Raw genomic sequence first — 20,217 nt, 5'->3', positions numbered from 1 at the left:
ATTGGTTGGGAGCTACATTAGAAGATGCTGAAGGACATGAAGCTGCAAAAGGGTCCTGTAGGGAAAGTGAAAAATTGAAAAGGTATTCTCGCTATGCTACATATATGAAAAAATTGATTGAATCTGAGACATCTACATTTCAGGAAGCTGAGAATGAAGATGTTTGGAAGAAATCTATGTAGGAAGAATATCAATCCATAATGAAGAATGGGGTTTGGGAAATTGTTCCTAGACCTAGTGATAAATTGGTTGTCACATTGAAGTGGATTTATAAGATCAAACATGTTGTTGATGGAAGTATAGACAAGTACAATGCAATGTTCGTTGCAAGGGGTTTCTCTCTAAAGGAAGGCATTAACTATGAAGAAACATTTTCACCTACTGTCAGGTACACTACGATTAGATCATTGGTTTCACTAGCTACTACAATGAGGTGGAATATCTGTTAAATGGATGTTAAGACCGCATTTATGAATGGGACCATTGATGAGGAAGTGCAAATCGAACAACCAGAAGGATTTGAAGTGAATAATAGGGACTCTCATGTTTACAGACTCAAGAAGGCTCTTTATGGCTTGGACCAAGCACCAAGGGCATGGTATGCAAGAATGGATGCATATCTTCTCAAGATTGGGCTCGTGAAGAGTACTACTGATCCAAATCTATATATCAAGTTCATGAATAATGAGCTAGTCATTATTCTACTATATGCGGATGATCAATTCAAGAATGTAAGAAGATGTTGGCAGTGGAATTTGAGATGAAGATCTAGGACTGATGCACTACTACCTATGTCTAGAAGTATGGTAGAGACCTAGGGAGATATATTTGGGGCAAGGAAAGTACATCATCAAGTTATTACAAATATTTGGGATGATGGAATCCAAGCCAATGGTTACTCCTATGATCACCAATCTCAAGAAGTTGAGAAGCTTCGACTCGAGTCTCGTGGATCCCACCTTATATCGACAATTTGTTGGTTCCCTGATGTATCTGGTAAATACTAGGCGAAATATATGTTTTACAGTGAACATTATTAGTCAGTTTTAGTTGGAGCCTCGTCATGATTAGTGGATAGCTGCCAAACATATATTGAGGCATCTTCATGGAACTATACATCACTACCTAAAGTATGATAGTAAGGAAGTCAAGCTAATTGGCTTCACAGACTCTGATTGCGGTGGCAGTGAGACTGATGGAAGGAGCACTATCAGAGGATGCTTCAGTCTGGGAGCTGCTATGATCTCATGGATGAGTAGGAAGCAAGATCCTGTTGCATTGAGTAGTGTCGAGGAAGAATATGTGGCTGCATGTGAAGTAGGAAAAAAAGCTGTTTGATTAAGGAAGCTTCTGATAGACTTGTTCGAAAAGTCTCTGGGTCCTACTGTGATTAACTGTGATAATCAAAGTTGTATCAAGATTTTTGGAGATCCGGTGTTTCATTTGAGGATGAAACATATCAATAATAAGTTCCACTTTATTAGGAACTTGGTGCAGGATGGGATCGTGAAGCTAGAATATGTTTTGATAGATGAACAGGTAGCATACATTATGACAAAGGCTCTTCCTAATAAGAAGTTTGAATATCTAAGGAACCTGCCGGGTTTGGTAGATATTCGCAATTGTATTGATGATAAAGGAATGTAAGAGATTTGTTGAGGCTTTGCGAGTGATGTTAGCTTTAGGTTGGGCTGAGCCAGGTTTGAATATTTTACTACGCACCAAAAAAACCCTCAATCACTGGCCCTTTCAGCAATGACCTGCAAGCAAATCGTAGTCTCACCTAAAGTGACTATGGGAGGATGCAAAACTAGGTTTCTGTAGCCTCGAGGGATATGCGATGTGGTTTTTTTTATTTTTTTATTTTATGTTTTTGATACTTAAGATGCATAGATTACTTCACATTCATACATTACTTCAACACATTACATTCATCATTTAAAACATATCATGTAAACCCTTAATCATTATTGCGCTGTAATAAAATGCAAATGTAATAAAAATGCCATGATATAACAGATAATAAGCAAAGATACACATGAAGACACAAATTTTACCGCGGTTCATCCCAATGTGGGACTTTGTCCACAAGAAAATTCTCTTATAATAGGGAATTTGTATAAAAAATAGTTCTTAGCCTATGCACTCAAGCCTTTGTGCACTCAGTTGCAGAGCCTCTCCTTCCTTCCCAAGTACAGATCAACAAGATACAATCATAACACAAATCTGGATCATAAGATGACATATGATGATTTTTTTCTTTATTATTCATCCCTATATACTATTACATCGAGGGATATATCATCAAAATACTACATTCCATATAATATGGACTCCCCTAATACAACTGCGATGGTCTGAAAACCATTCATCATATACAAAAATACATTCTTTTAACAAAAGGGAGGGGCATCGACCGGCTCTGAAGGCCATATACTACACGGTCCTTTTTGGTGCTTCACTACTTCATTACTCCACTGTGTGGTCCACTTCACGCTCCATTGCATCCTTTACTTCACACTTCACTCTCCAAAATGTGGAGTCTTCATCAAAATCTAGGCCAAGTTGGGCTACGCCCAATAGGCCCGCAACACTCACACGTGAATCATCCCAAGTCACTCAGCTTCTTTGCCTCTGATTTTGCTATGATGCTGTTGTAGGCTTGGTTGAACAACTGGATTGTCTCTGTCACCTTCTTGTCCTCACTACGTGCTTCTTCCAACATTGCCTCTGTTACATGTTCTGCAACCTTCTGCACCAACACTGTTTCCAATTGTCGAAGCTCCTGAAGATTCTCATCCATTGCCTGCGATAATTGGAGGGCCTCATCCTGCCAAGGCTGAGTCCTCTCTATCAAAATATGCTCCTCCTTCTTTAGTTCCTCAATGTTATTCTATAGGGCCTTACTCTCATTGATTTTCATGAGCCTCTGCAATATTGGTAAGGTCTTCACAGATGCCCAAATCTCTTCTAAATGCTGCTGCTTCTGTTGCATTTCTTCCTATAGTTTCTGTACATTTGGATATTCCTACAGCAAAGTCCAAATTTGCAAACTTTCATCTAACAATTTTCCACAGTCTACCAATGCTATGGAGATGCTGGCCATTACAGTCTTTAGGTTAGTCTCCCTCTAATCCCTTACTTCCTGTGGTGTAGTTGGCTGCAACTTCATTTGTAGCTCACTAATATGCATTTCATACTTAAATTTCACTGCGGAAATTTTGTCCTTATACTCCTTCACTGTAAGGTCGAGCTTCATGACCTTTTCTTCTACTAGCTCTTCCTCTCAGACATCAAGGTCCAACATCTCTTTACATGTGGCTTCAACCACCTCCTTGATCTTCTAGCGTTCCTCTACCATTTGATCCGTTTCTACCACAACGAAGTGCACTCTTTTTCTACTTGTATATTTAGCTGCAATGTATGTTGTTCCTGCAACTTCAGTTCTTCAATTATCTCCATGTTCAGTTTGTGTAGCCTTGGCGGCAACACTGTTGTGATGCTCATGTTGACGTGATTCCATACTTTAGCCTGCTGCTGTAGTTTTGTAGATTCAAACTATAAGGCTCCTGCATGTATCTGTGCTAGCCTCGCTGTAAGAATAGGCTCTATCTACCTTTATTCTCCAACCCTTTCCTCTATTTGCATGGACTGTCTGACCGTCTGCACCAGTATCTTCAATTCTGTGATGCGCTCTGCAACACTGGTCAAAAGTGTGCTGTAGCAATCTTCAACTCTGTACCAGGACTCTGTTGTTACTTCTTGTATCCTGCCCCCAATTTGATCTAAGTCCTCTTCAGTAAGGACCATGAAATCCTTTTTCTTATCAATCTTCTACTTCTTCTCTTTCTTTAAGGCATCTTAGTCCTCTGCCTTCCTCTTTTCCGCGACAATTTTTTATTTATTTATTTATTTATTTTCCCTTTTCTGTCTCCCCGGTCTGCTCATATGCCTTAACAGGATCCTACTGACCCTCATCATGTTGTTCTTCCTCCTCTGACTCATGTTCATCTTGCTCCTTATCTTTTCCACTGGCTTCGCCATGCTGCGAAGTTTCCACCTCTTCTCCTTCTATTTCACTGTCTCTTGTTACCTCTAGTGGGGTCATCCATTCTTCGGGCCATTCCTGTATCTGTGTCGCAAGATAGTATTTAGTCACCATATATGGAAAGGCATGCCATTTCTTCTTTGTATCCTTGCACGCCTGTATGTATACTTTGTGAAAATTTTCTTTGAACTTTGCCACAGAGCTATACTTCTCGTATAATCTCGGCGAGAGTCGGGGATGCTGGTTCACTAGCATATGTAAATCCATGTGGTACAGTACAAAAAATATTCTGTTTTCTTGTGCGCGCAATGTGCTGGTGGTAAACCACAACGAAGCATACCTCGTGGCTTCATAGGTATCTGTAGGCACTTGAGGGAACTGTGACTCCTTTGGTTCTCTCCATGCCAACATAGAAATAATCAAAATCAACCAAGTGTAGTGGAAAGTTGTACCTTTTTCCTAGACCTCACGGCAATCGTCTAGGAACTCCTTGCATAGGTATCCGGCCCAGTTATACTGAACCCCATTGGCACACTGTTCGGATAATGACACCACCGACACAAGAACTTCATTCACATGACATTTCCTCAAAATGTTCCTGGCCAATATGTTCATCGTGAAGAAAATTGCTTGGTCACTAATTGAATTTATATCATAACCCATCTTCCCTTTGACCAACCCGAACTTTTTCTTCATACTTTCCACTATAGCGCGGTCCTGATCCTTTCCAATGAACTCCTCTGCGGAGTTTTTTCCTTGGTATGGAAATCTTGTGATCCTCTAGATCAGCATAGGGTCTATGGGGATATTATCTCCCAACCATAAATTTCCATCGTGCACCACCACGAGCAACTTCCTCACACATGTTATGCTCCCCATACTTTTGCCGAAGTGCGGCACGTTCAACATATTTAGTAGTCCTGACCGCGCCAACCCATTCACCCATTGTTGTGGCTTTAAGCTTGTTACTCTGTTGTTTGGGTAGTGCACCTGTTTCAAATATAGGTCTGGTGTGAATTGAGGGTACTTCTTCCTGTCATTAAAATCATAATCCGTGAACTTGAGCTGCAGAATTTTTCCTAAAAGTTCTCCTTTAAAGGGTACCGCTTTTGGAAAAAAGGGTGTAAATATGTTACACTTCACATATTTTGATTCTTTTATAGGTTGGAATTTGGTTTCCTTGATGGGATGTATGGTGGTAGGGGTGTTGGGCAGCGGATCCCCCCATAGCAGGTTTTGGGGCTTAAAGCTCGAGTTTTGGTCAATGTAATGTAAAGACCCCACAAAATGCGAGCACGGAGCGCGAGAGTCTAGGGTTGTCTGCCCTAAAATAATGTAATTTAATATAGAATGTGTCAGCCTACCCATGGTCTGTGGACCATGGGATTGTATAAATAGAGCGAGGCTCTAAGTGTAAAAGGAAGTCTTAGCTTTGAGAAGTGATATGGGTTTTTGAATGAGGAATTCGCTCTGAGTCTGTAAGTCTGAGTCTTGGGTCGTAGTAGTAGTAAGAGGCTCTGCAACTGAGTGCGCAGAGGCCTAGTAGAGTTCGAAGATGTGTGCGCGGACCCCTGCAGCTTAGTGCGTAGGGCAGAGTTGGGATTGTATCTGAACAAAGGATTAATAAAAGATAAGTTAATTGTGGAATATTCTATGTCTATGCTTCTGTTATCTTTATGCATCTCTTTACAGTTTATGATTACGTGCACTTGTTATGAATGTTGAATGATTAATGAGAATATTGGGCCCACATAATTAAGTTAAGATCTATAATAAATGCACAGTCAGGAATAAGGATCTAGACTGCACCTCTTCGCGCTCTTTACAGGGCTACACGGAAGCTGTTGCACAAGTTGCAAAGGATAGACGGCTCTGTGAAGCAGCGCAAGTGCGCAGGATTGGTTCGCGAACTTCCCAGCCTTCATCAAGACATCCCTAGGGTGTAGAAACCTAGTTTCAGCACCTTCCCATACTACCTCGGGTGAGACCTCAGTCCGCGCACCGTGGATTGTTGCCGAAAGGGCTGGTAGTTTCAGGATTTGTTTGGCTAAATCACTTCTGAACCTGGGTCAGGCCCTAACAAGCCAACAAATAGTTCTGTTGCTGGGACCAGGATCTGCCTAAGGGATGTCTGATGTCGTGCCACTGGAACCTAACAAAGAAGGAAATTGAAGAGTGGTTGGACAAGAAGCTGCACGAGTTCATGACACAGGAAAACAAAACTCCGCAGGTATTCGAGAAAAGGTGGTTGGATCGCTAGGTGTATATAGAAATCCACGAGATCTTCTTTGCATCCTTCCCTTCCGAACTATATGAGTGGATCACGAGGTTAATCGACAGCCAGGGAAGGTGTAAGCTCGACCAACTGATAGTGTGGACTCCAGAGTTAGTGCGCAGACTAGAGGCATCAGAAGATAAGATCGCGCGAGCTGTGGACCATTGGTTCGACTGGATAATAGGGGGATTTATCATTGAGTTCGCGGTAGACATGACCATGAGTTATAACGAAGCAGAATGACATTTTCTCAAGGGACCGCGAGGTAAGTACATTAAATCATTGAATACTTGGATTAATATGCTGTTATGTGAAATGCAGGTTATGCGAATACATTAATGTTTGGAACGACGCAGAGCGGAAAGATCTATAAAGGTACCAAGAGATTAGGAAACAATCCCTTAATTTCACCTTCACGAGAGAGCGAGGAGGAGCTCACTTGAGTTTCTTCGAGAAGTGCGGTTAGTTTGATAAGGCAGCGCATTCTGCAGTTATCACCTCCACTTATGCCATCACTCGCTTCACCCACTTCACCTCCATCTTCACCCACCCCACCTCCACCAAACCCACAGTTCAGCATGGCAAGCGCAATCAAGCTACCCATATTCAGAGGAGTAGGGAATGAGGATCCAGACCAGTTCTGGCTTGTGGTAAGTGTTAGTGCCTAAATCTACCTCCGGCTAAAGAAAGACAGGTCTAGGGTAACATCAAACCATGCTTAACTTGGTAGCTAGCCCTACCAGGTCGGGAGAGGGCTCTATCCTTATTGATCTCAATTAGAATATGGTAACTAGGGCTTGAGATGACTGAAAATAAATTCTGATTTTAGGCTAGGTATATTAGGTCAGAGGATTTTGTTTGATTTTGATGGTTGGTTGCTGGATCAAATGAGGAAGGTAGCTTTGGGTCCGGGAAATCAACTCAGATTTGTAGGAGTTTCTATGGGGCGAGGTAGGCAAGTGTTTTGGCACTTTGAATTGGATGTGATGGTAAGTCTAAGACCAATGAGGAGTTGGAGAGGGCATGCAAGGTTCATGAGTCCTCTTCAAACAACAGAAAACATTAAAAACTAAATGTATCCTCAAGGCAGAGCACTGAATATTAATGGATTCCACCTATTTATCTTGATTCACTTAGTTATGAAGAAAGAAATAGATCCTGGCACATATACACATAAGAGAAACTAAATAACAAAGGAAGAAACAATGCCAAGATACATTACCACAAGAATCCCACAAAATGCTGCAAAACCCTGGTTCATTTCCTTGCCAAACTGCAAAAGTGATTTACAATAAAGCTCAAAGCATCCACAACAGTCCAACCTTTACAAATGACTAAGAAAGTACATAATATAGGAATCAAACCCCCTATGCTATCCATTAGGGGTTGAATCCATGAGTCAAGGACCTGTTTCAACAACATCTAAACTAGGAACTAGAAAATAGGTAGTGGAACAACTTGCCTCTAAAACTATGGAAATTGATTCATTCAACCTCAAACCACCTCTAACTGATGTATCTACCCCCTCAAGTCATTTTTCATCATATTTACATCATATTACATCATTAATTTACCAAAGAGAGAAGAAAAAGTCAACTGACAGTCAAACTAGGCGAAATTCTGAGTTTTTAGGCAAAATTGGCAAAAATTTGCCTGATGCGCAGCGCCACTTCAAGACTGAATTTGGAGGCCTTCCACTTCACCAAATCAGGCCCACGATAGCTTGTTGGAAAGCTCTACCTGTATAGTTTCTAAAACACTTTTAATTTTATGATTTGGAGTTGATTTGAGCCTTCAAAAATCATTTCTCCCAAGATTGGTTCTTGTGGGTCCAAAAAGTGGCAGAGAGGGCACTTTTTAGGTGTTTTTTGTCCTTTAGGTGACCCAGATCTCCTTCAAATCTTATGAAACTTTCTGGGTTTCATTGTTTTTCCATGAGGAATCCAAAAATGCAAGACATTTTGCAAAATACTGAGCCAAATCAATGCGCAGCGCCATCGGCTGAAAATTCCTGTGTTTTTCATTACAAAATTGTGAAATGACAAAATTTTCCCAAAAGTTTTTCAAATTTGGCAAGAGGTAAGCTTACTAAATGCTTTGTTGAGATAATGAAGCTCCAGCCAAAATTTTAAGTTTATCTTGTTCCTTTTTGGCTCTCAAGGTTCTCTTTATCTTAGCTTTTAGGTTGTTTATCCTTGTCTTGCAAATTTTATTCTGAGCTAAGTAATGATAAGCCATATGGTGCAACATTTTCTTCTCTTTGTTAGCTTTATCTAGCATCTTCTCAAGGTGGATGTTCATTCTTTTCAACCATGATTCTCGATCAGCCTCAATTTCTTGCTCAAGGGATGTCATCTTGAATTTGCTTCTCTTTGCCACTTGCCTGTTTTCTCTAATTGTTTGCAGCTCCATAATAGCTTTCTTATCCTCCAATTACTTGTTCTCCTGCTCAAGAAAGTTGATGATCCATTTGGCCCTCTCAAGGTCAAGTGATAAGGCTTGGACTTCAGCCTCCTTGTCTTTGATAATCATATCCTTGAGTCTTGAGCTTTGATAGCCCAAATCAGTGTCATCCTCCTCAACCAAAACAAAATCCTTGTCTTGCCCTTCAGTAAGGCCCTCTTCATGCCTCTGTTGCTTTCTTTTATCTCTGCCTTGTACCTGCTCAGCTGAAGAAGAAGACAAAGCCCCTTTCACCCCCGGTGAAGATAGCATTTGCTTGTGGTATGATGAAGAAAATAAGACCCCTTCCACCCCTGGTGAAGATAGTACTCATTTGGAAGCTGCAAAAAGCATCCTAGTGCCTCTTTCATAAGTAACAAACACAGGAACATGAGCCTCCTCAGTTTTACCTTTAGGCCCTTTTTGTCGCCTAGAAGGTTCACCTTCCTCTTGAGGATCTGAAAATATTTGAGGCCCCTTGAAGCATTCATGGGCAATGAAAGTTTCCCATGACACTCCCAACTGAGTGAGCTGATGCAAAACCACAATTTTAATGACAGAAAAATGATAAATACTATTGAGTTGCTGTGGAAAAGGTTTTCTTTTTACAATCACTGTCATCCTCTCTATGTTTTTACATATGAAATATGGAATGCTCATCATTCTGACCCTGGTGAAGTGCATAAGCAATCTGATGTGGTAGGCATAAAGTCTGGAGAACCTACCCTCACATGTAAAATATTTGATGATAAGTTTCATGAGTGGAACATACCGGTCCTCCAAGAATTTAAAAGGAAACACCCTGCTAGATTTACCATGGTATTTGGCCTTGATATAAGGTTCATAATGTTGTTTACTGATATTCTGCCTTTTGTTCCACTTTTCCCCTACATCTGGCATTCTTGTAGCTTCTGCAATGATAGCTGGTGAAAGAGTGAAATTGATCCCAGCAAGGTGCACCACATTATTTTCCATGTTTATGACAAATTGCCTTGCTAACTCATGATGGTATTTAACCCTCTCAACCATCTCACAAAACTCAAAACAAGACTGATATCTGAAACATGTGGTGGCAAGAGGGCAAGCAAGGAGTTCAGTCATGCTAATAGGTTCCTCCCTAATAATTTTTCCACCCTTGTGAGGTCTCTTGGGCTGTACATTTCTTTCCTTTGAGCTATCACTAAGTGTTTCTTCTTCAAAACTGGATTCATTGCTTCTTTCCATGATGTTTGACTTAGGGATGTGATGTGATGATGAAATGGTGGAAAATGATAATGGGTGAGGACAAGGAAGATGAGTATGAACAGATTTTGCAAATGTGGAATGGAGTAGGGGAATGAAGGGACAGATTTAGGAAATTAGGGTTTTGACTTATGAGGGACTTAGGGTTTGATGAAGGTAGTGAGTTTTCTTAGGGGAATGGGAAAGGGAAAATGGAATTAATGGGTTGATTTAGGGCAATGAAGTGTGGAAAAGGGGAAAAGGATGTTGGTTTTGTTATGGAGTGAAAGTTTTGCAATGAGATGAAAATATATGAAGACAAGCTAGGGTTTTGATTTTAAGAAGCAAAAATCATGAAGAAAACATGAAGAAGACTAAATTTAGCTCAAGATCAATGAAAAATTACTTGAATGAGTGAAATGTAGCATTTGGGAGAGTTGGGGGTGAATTGGAGTGATTTTGGAACCTTCCTAGCCAATGCGCAGCGCACTGGGCCCAATGTGCAGTGCCCTCCTGATGCGCAGTGCCTATGTATTTTTACACTAGCTGAAACTGGCTGATGCGCAACACCAAACCTTTGATGCACAATGCGAGTATGATGTGCAGCGCCAACCCTCTGATGCGCAGCGCCAGGCAAGTTTGCTGCAAAAACAGGGTTCTCTTCCTCCTTTGGTCGATTTCCCTCCAAATTGCAATTTTGGCTCTTCTAAGATGTTTTGCACAATGAAATGGATGACGAGCATGAATCACTTTATAAATGGATGCACTTTAATTTTTACTCATTGCAAACCCACTTTTATAAAGTCTTAGTCACTTTTCCTCAAAAACTCTGTTTTTCTTATGAAGTTTGACTTTTCTTGATCAATTGATGGACTGATGCATTGGTGCTTGTGTTTTTTGCACTGGCTGGAGGTGGCAAGGTGACCAAGAGTAGCTGCTGAACTTATTACATATAGAAACCTTAAATTACATGAAAGTTTTACATGAAATGGAAAAAACTCCGTTTTCACCTGAAAACAGAGTTTTGAGGTAAAACAAATTTATTGAGCATATCAATAGTAAATTCATGATTCTATGAGCTTATTAATTCTCCTCATGTGCCTGCTGACCCTTTATTCAATTTTTGAATGACCATGATGACAAACCCTAGACCTAGTGAGACTTAAAACCCTAAAACTAGTTTTTGTAAATGAAATGAAACAGAATGACAGTAAATGACCTAAAAAATGTGAAAACAGGTCAACAGTTGAATGTCATGAGGGAAATTGACATGAAACCACTACCATCAGTTGATCCATGACCTAATGGAATGCAGCTGATCGGATGGGACACCTAATATGCATGCAAAAAGAGCAATTTGATCATTGATGGAGGTATGAAGATACTGACACTAACATTGGCTCCAATGGGGATGGTAGCTCCTGGGAGGTGCCAAGAACCACAGATCTCTGGAAAAGCAGATAAGTGCCTTCATCCATTGGGCAATATGGAGTCAATAACTTTAGAACACCAAAACAAATACCTTGACTCAAAACTGACTCAACTATGACTCAAACAACTGACACTAAATAACCAAAGACTGAAGCCAAACATTCAGCTTTATAGCCTTCACTTCGGGCCCCAAACTGAATGAATGATGACAGTGCAAACTTTGCAATGAAAGAAATAAAATGGTATGTACAATGACAAAATGTGATAGCAGAAAACTTCTCAGAGATAGTACCGTTTTAGAAGCGACCATTTACTGGCCCTCCTGGACAATCTTCCTCGTTCATTTCTTTGAGTAGAAAAGCATTTTGACCTCTATATGTAGCAATTCTATATGGTCCCTTCCACAGGTTCTCGAACTTGCCGTGCTTGCCTTTATCTTCAATCTGAAATTTTTCCGCCTTTGCCTTCCGATCATAAATCTTTTTGATCCTCTCTTGCAGCCTGAAGGTATTCTAAAAAACTTCCTCTCTCGTCTGTTGTAAATGGATCATTTGGCTTATTCTCTGCTAAAAATGATCTTCCTCGCTGCCAGCTTCTTGCAGAAGTGCAACAACCGGGACTGCGAGAGATGTCGGGAACGCCATGTCAATACCTTATACAATCTCGAACAGAGACATTCCTATTGACTTCTTTTGGCTTACTCTATCCGCCCATAGTGCATTAACCAATTTTTTATGCTAGCTCTTCTTATTGGTTTCCAACAACTTTTTAATGATGTTGACCAACGATTTGTTTGAAGATTTAGCCAATCTGTTACCTTGCAGATAATATGCAGTAGAATGTCCCAAGGTAATTTTGTATTCGCTGCAAAATTCAATCATCTTTTTTGGACTTGAAAGCGGCTGCCTTATCTGTAATAAGTTTGTTAGGACAGCCAAAAAGTGACAATATATTGTTTTCAAGAAACTGAATTATTACCGAGTCCGTAGCCTGCCAAGTGGGGATCGCCTCAATCCACTTTGTAAAATAATCTGTCGCTGTTAAGATACACTTGTGCTGAGCTAAAGATGTGGGATGAATCTCTCCAATAAAATCTAGGCCCCATTGTTGAAACGGTGCACTAACTTCGACTGGCTTGAGAGGTAGAGGCTGCAACTTTCTCCTTCCCTGAAAAATCTGGCATTCATGATAGCTTGTGACAGTTTTATAAACATCAGCAAACAAGGTAGGCCAATAGTACCCTGCTCTCAAAATTTTGTTAGCCGTCATCTTCCAAAATAAATGACCTCCACAGTCTCCCTTATGAAAATCACTCATGACCTGTTGTGCTTCCTCTTCGGTCAAACAATTCAGCAAAATGCCTATGGGATCCTTCCAATAAAGTGCATTGTTCAAAATACAAAATCTAGCAGCCTTAAGTTTCAGAGTTCTACCTTTATTTTTAGCCATTCCCAGTGGCGGTGAAAGGTGCTGAAGCACATATACAATATCTGAATACCAAGGAGAATGGAGAAAAATTTCAGATACCTGAATCAACGAACTATCTTCATCTTCTTCAGACATGGCTGCAATCATGTTTATGTCCAATGCATGTAAATTAGATTCCGCCATCAACTTTGCTAGACCCTGCCCCTTGATTAGCTTTGTTGGCTTTATTTCCAAGTCATATTCTAGCAATGCTGTGATCCATTTACCTCGCCTCCCTTCCAGATCTGTTTGTACCAAAACATCTTTGACCGCTGCATTAGGGGCATAAGCAAGAATATGAGAGTGCAGATTATATACCCGAAAATATTTCAAAGATTTCACCAAGGCGAGAGCTTGCTTCTCAATAATGTTATATTTTAAGGCTGCATCTCTTATTGTCCTACTGAAAAAGGCAATTCGATTTTCTAGCTGATCTCTTTTCTGCATTAGAAATGTTGCCATAGTATGTTCATAAGCGAATGAAAATAATATGAAATCCTATGAATAATCTGGACTGATAAAAAACAGAGCTGAAGAAAGAGCCAACTTTACCAGGTTAAAAGACTTCATAGCTTCTTCGGTCCACTTGACCACACTATCCTTCTTCAACATATTTTTAATTTCCCTCAAGCGTTCAGCTAAATTAGGCAAAAAACGACGTAAGAAGTTCATCTTACCATTAAATGCTTGGATTTCTTTCTTATTACGAGGAAAATCTATTTTCTGTATAGCTTCCACTGTAGTAGGATCGATGCGGATTCCTTCTTTTGATATTATGTGACCGAGAAGCTTCCCTTCATCCATGGCAAACAAGTTGTTTTTGGGATTGAGTGATATTCCATATTTTCTGCAACGCTGAAAAACAATTTTTAGATGGTAAAGATGCTCCTCATCTGAATTTGAAAAGACAGTCAAATCATCAAGATACACTACTAAAAACACATCTTTTTCATTTGCGAAGGCAATGTCCATGGCACACTGGAATGTTGCTCCAACATTCTTTAAACCGAATGGCATCTTGGCATAGTGGAATGTTCCCCAAGGAGTGGTGAATGCTGTCTTGTCCCTGTCATCTTCATGAACCAAAATTTGATTGTAGTCAGAATACCCATCGAGCAGCGACATATGAGATGCTCCAACTACTCTTTGGAGTATGTGATCCATTTTCGGCAATGGGTAATTATCTTTCAATGGCACTTTATTCAAATTTCTGAAATCTATGCACAATCTAATCTCATTTGTCTTCTTCCTCATAGGTACCAAATTGGAGATCCAATCTGAAAATCTGATCGAAACGATTATACCAGCCTTGTACAATCGATTCACCTCTTTTTCTATTGATGGCAGCAACTTCGGATTTATCCTTCTCAGCTTTTGGTGAAATGGTTTCTGATTTGGCTTAATTGGAATGATATGCTGAATTATACTTTTGTCGTACTCCTTTAAATTTGTATAGTCCCAGGAAAATACATCAGAAAATGAAGACAATAAACTAATGTATTTAGCTTTTACCTGAGGAGGTAATGCCTTTGACAACTTCACCATCTTTGGATTTTCTGCTGTTCCAATATTTACATCTTCAACACCCTTCTCGGTTGGCACTAAGCTTGGCTTCCGGGCTACATCATCTTGATCAAATAATTCCTCTAAAGGTATAAGGCCTTTAGGGATGACATTATCTTTCAACTGTAAGACTTCCATCTGATTTACCTCTATTTCTAGTTCACCATCATCTTGCTCACCATCTATAGAAGTGTCTTTATATTTGCCTTCATTTTGCAGAAAATCTTCAATCTCTTTGTCATCCTGAAACACCTGCCATTATCTTAGATTATCAGGGACAGCTGGGCGATGTTTCACATGAATTTCAAATTTCTTGTTTGAATTCATTGGGATCTTTAAGATACTTGCAGCTGTGGCAAGAGAATATGCAATAACATTTTGTGTACGCGAGACACATGTCAAAGTGTAATCTGGAAACAACCTCAGAATGTCTAAAAATACATTACGGTAAGCCCTCATTTTGGGATGTTTGGCTTTTTATTCACCCTTGACTTTTTTTATTACTAATTCGGAGTCACCATAAACTGAAATTCTCTTTGCATTCAACTTCTTGAGTATTTTCAAACCTGCAATCAGTGCCTCATACTCGGCTTCGTTATTGGAACAATCAAAAGCCAATTTATATGAACAAACTCTTACATTACTTGGGACTTTATTTGGTAGGAAAATAGGGCTACGTATCCAAATCCCAATTCCTGCACCATCCTTACCTACTGCTCCATCAAAATCCATACTCCACAAACCAGCTTCTTCCTCCAAGTGCTAGAATTCTGCCTGCTCTTCTACCTTTGGCTGTTGTCCATCAATTTTCTGCTATTGGCGGAATGTAGACTGTTCAGCGGTACTTTCAAGCCTTTGTCTCTCTTGATCAAGTACTGCCCTGAAATTTTCTGTTATCTCTGGAATATCTTCCACTTCAACTAGTTGACTATTTACATCATTAAAACCACTGTCAGAATAAAGAACAAAAGATTCTAGATCTGTATGTACATAGTTAATTGGATGATTCAAAGGTTTCTCCTTGCTCGTGATCATATACTTCATCTTCTTCTCCCTATATAATTTTCTCAACTGACCAAACACGGGAATAGTGGCATAGGAGAAATCTAACTGCAATGTCCCTTTGAGTTTTGCACCCCACAACCTAGATAAAAGCATGCCAAATCTAGGGGGAATGTCGGCCACAACTACATCCATGAGAACATTCTTTGTTGTAATATGATCTAAAGTCACAAGAAAATCCTTAATGAGACCAATACATCTGACCCTACCGGAATCAAAGGAATAAAGATCATGATATTTGCGAGTGATGTCCAAACCCAATTTTTCCATAATTGCCTTTGGCATCAGGTTGTGAGATGCTCCTAAATCAAACATAGCGTTGTGCAAGACATAATCATGCAATGTAAGGGGAATTTCGGCCACAACTACATCCATGAGAACATTCTTTGCTGGAATCTGATCTAAAGTCACAACCAAATCCTTAATGAGACCAATACATCTGACCCTACCGGAATCAAAGGAATAAAGATCATGATATTTGTGAGTGATGTCCAAACCCAATTTTTCCATAATTGCCTTTGGCATCAGGTTGTGAGATGCTCCTGAATCAAACATGGCATTGTGCAAGACATAATCATGCAATCTAAGGTTGATGTAAAACGGGGCTACTTCACTATCCTCAGATTGGCCTTCTAATGCCGGACCAAAAATAAGCTCGGGTTGGTCATCTTCCACATTAACCATATCAGACAGGGGGTCTACATTCAAAATTTTTGACACATGACTCTTATAACTGCTGTTCTTCATTAATTCAGTCAGAGGTATCGACACTTTTAACTTAGCAATCTCATTCTCTAAGCTAAAGGCTATAGTTTTATCTACCACTTTGGCAGGAGAATCCTTCTTTTCAGACTTTTCCTTTGCTGCACCTGGCTGATTTGACTTCTCATTTGTAGATTGTACTTTGCTAGAAGTAGGATTTGCTGGCTCCTTTCCTGTTTTCTGAACATTTGGAGAATCATTCTTTGGTTGTGCTGCTTCCTTCCGTTTTTGAATTGGATTGATTGGTACATCCCTGCTCCTGAGCGAATATTGTCTTTGAGCACTGTCAGTGCATTCATATATCCCCTTTGATATTCATCTGATTCTTCATCCAAGATTGTCTCATTGGCTAGTATAAAATCCTCATCTTTTCGTACAACTGGGCTCTCTGAATATTCCTCGTCCTCCGTGATATAGATAGGCAAACCATCTACTGTAAAAAAGTGATTCTACTCTCCTATTGGATTCTCATCATCCTCTGACTCTGGGCCATACACATAGTTCTGCTGTAGAGGTGTTTTGACTTGCTGTTGTGCTGATTGATCTTGCACTCTTTCCTCCCTGTTGTTTAATCCTGAATTGTGGCTACTGCTGACCACAGAAATTTGGATTTCTGATTGGTGTCTCGGACTTATCTGCAATGGTTAATCTATCAAACATTTTCTCAATTTTACGAAGCAAATGATCAAGGAAGAAGCTTCTTCCTTTATGGTCACTTTCTTCTCAGTCTTTGTCCTAGCTTTCTTAGCTAGCAGATTTGCCTCCACACTCACTGCAATTTTTTGCATATCCTCCAATGTAGTAGGATCTCATTCTCTCAATTGGTATGCCATGTCAGGATCAAAACCATTGAGGAATTTTATCAAAGCCAGACCCATCAGTGGCTTGATATCAGCTGGAATAGAATTATAGACAGTATTGAATCTTACACAGTAATCTTGAACACTTTCACCAACATTCCTCTTTATATTTTCATACTCGGAAAGAATTTGGAGAGGATTTTTCTTTACCTCCCAACGATCTAGAAATTGTCTATGAAGAACCAACAATGTATTGATAGTCCCTGCGGGCAGTGCTCTGAACCACTTTTGCACCTCGCCTCCAAAACTTTGCACAAATAATCGCATAGTCACATTCTCTTCATCTATCTCATGAAGATCAAAGAAGTCGTTCATCCTGTCAACATGTTGCTGCACTGTGATACCTTGGGTAGCATCAAACAATGGTATTTTACTTTGGTAATTAGCAGGCATAGCATCCAAGTTTTGTGGCAAAACGAGAGGTGCATATTTGGCAGCCATTTCTCGAGGTGGATTGGAAACTGGCCTTGGAGATTCAGGAGGATTTATAACAACAACAGTCAATGCAATGGGTGTATGAGGTGTCGAAGGAGGTGAAGAAATGATAGATGTTTGAGGTATTGAAGGAGGAGAAGAGACAACAGATCTCTGATCAGATATGGTGGGTTGAACGGGAAGAGTGGGGATAAAAGGTGGTTCAGTATGAATTTCAGAACTAGACAAAACAATAGATGAACCAAGAGTAGCAGATGCTGATTCGAGGAGCTCGGGAATATTGGTAGCCACAATAGATGTTTGAAGATTCAAAATATAAGCATAAATTGATATATTCTCTCTTTCAGTTTCAAGATATTGGACAAATTGCAGATTTAAAACTATATCACCAATCGCACTTTCAGATTTAGTTTCAAACAAAGATAGATCAAAGTGTTCATCAAACGGGAGATCTTCAAGATATTGGAATACGACGGGGCATGAATGAGATCTGAAAACCAGTCTTGGACTCAAAGAACTTTCTTGCCTGAGTATTCTTGGAATGAGATTTGGGTTTTCGAACACGGGCGGAGGATCAGGATCAGGATTGGCCCTGGTGTATCGTCTGGAAGCCAGTGTGTTGAATTGTTCCCAAAATTCAGATGGACATTACAATCTTTTCAGCCAAATGAATTTTAAACCTATCATCCAAAAGTCTAGAATTGCTTTAAAAGTAGTGGGGTAATATTTTTCAGTTCGTCCCTAGTATTGTCACCACTATGTAGTGCCTAAATCTACCTCCGGCTGAAGAAAGGCAGGTCTAGGGTAACATCAAACCATGCTTAACCTGGTAGCTAGCCCTACTGGGTCGGGAGAGGGCTCTCTCCTTGTCGATCTCAATTAGAATATGGAAACTAGGGCTTGAGATGACTGAAAATAAACATTGATTTTAGGCTAGGTATATTAGGTTAGAGGATTTTGTTTGATTTTGATGGTTGGTTGCTGGATCAAATGAGGAAGGCAGCTTTGGGTCCGGGAAATCAACTTAGATTTGCAGGAGTTTCTATGGGGCGAGGTAGGCAGGTGTTTTGGCACTTTGAATTGGATGTGATGGTAAGTCTAAGACCAGTGAGGAGTTGGAGAGGGCATGCAAGGTTCATGAGTCCTCTTCAAATAGTAGAAAACATTAAAAACTAAATGTATCCTCAAGGCAGAGCACTGAATATCAATGGATTCCACCTATTTATCTTGATTCATTTAGTTATGAAGAAAGAAATAGATGCTGGCACATATACACATAAGAGAAACTAAATAACAAAGGAAGAAACAATGCCAAGACACATTACCACAAGAATCCCACAAAATGCTGCAAAACCCTGGTTCATTTCCTTGCCAAACTGCAGAAGTGATTTACAATAAAGCTCAAAGCATCCACAAGAGTCCAACCTTTACAAATGACTAAGAAAGTACATAATATAGGCATCAAACCACCTATGCTAGCCATCAGGGGTCGAATCCATGAGTCAAGGAGCTGTTTCAACAACATCTAAACTAGGAACTAGAAAATAGGTAGTGGAACAACTTGCCTCTAAAACTATGGAAACTGATTCATTCAACCTCAAACCACCTCTAACTAATGTATCTACCCCCTCAAGTCATTTTTAATCATATTTACATCATATTACATCATTAACTTACCAAAGAGAGAATAAAAAGTCAACTGACAGTCAAACTGGGCGAAATTATGAATTTTTAGGCCTGGAAAAAATTTGCCTGATGCGCAGCGCCCCGATCCTGATGCACAATGCCACTTCAAGGCTGAATTTGGAGGCCTTCCACTTCACCAAATCAGGCTGAAGATAGCTTGTTGGAAAGCTCTGCCTATCTAGTTTCTAAAACACTTTTAATTTTCTGATTTGGAGTTGATTTGACTCTTCAAAAATCATTTCTCCCAGGACTGGTTCTCGTGGGTCCAAAAAGTGGCAGAGAGGGCACTTTTTAGGTGTTTTTTGCCCTTTAGGTGACCCAGATCTCCTCCAAATCTTATGAAACTTTTTTGGTTTCATTTTTTTTCCATGAGGAATCCAAAAATGCAAGCCATTTTGCAAAATACTGAGCCAAATCAATATCAGCTGAAAATTCCTGTGTTTTTCATTACAAAATTGTGAAATGACAAAATTTTCCCAAAATTTCTTCAAATTTGGCAAGAGGCAAGCTTACTAACTACTTTGCTGAGCTAATGAAGCTTCAGACAAAATTTTAAGTTTATCTTGTTCCTTTTTGGCTCTCAAGGCTCTCTTTAACTTAGCTTTTAGGCTGTTTATCCTTGTCTTGCAAATTTTATTCTGAGCTAAGTAATGATAAGCCATATGGTGTAGCATTTTATTCTCTTTGTTAGCTTTATCTAGCATCTTTTCAAGGTGGATGTTCACTCTTTCCAACCATGATTCTTGGTCAGCCTCAATTTCTTGCTCAAGGGATGTCATCTTGATTTTGCTTCTCTTTGCCACTTTCCTGTTTTCTCTAATTGTTTGCAGCTCCATAATAGCTTGCTTATCCTCCAATTGCTTGTTCTCCTGCTCAAGAAAGTTGATGATCCATTTGGCCCTCTCAAGGTCAAGTGATAAGGCTTGGATTTCAGCCTCCTTGTCTTTGATAATCATATCCTTGAG

Source organism: Pinus tabuliformis, chromosome 7 (genome assembly GCF_031772625.1).
Source record: "Pinus tabuliformis cultivar Carrire ecotype Pingquan chromosome 7, CPIR1, whole genome shotgun sequence".
NCBI lineage: Eukaryota > Viridiplantae > Streptophyta > Pinopsida > Pinales > Pinaceae > Pinus > Pinus tabuliformis.
The sequence above is the reverse complement of the archived record's forward strand: the minus strand, read 5'-3'. Positions refer to the sequence as shown.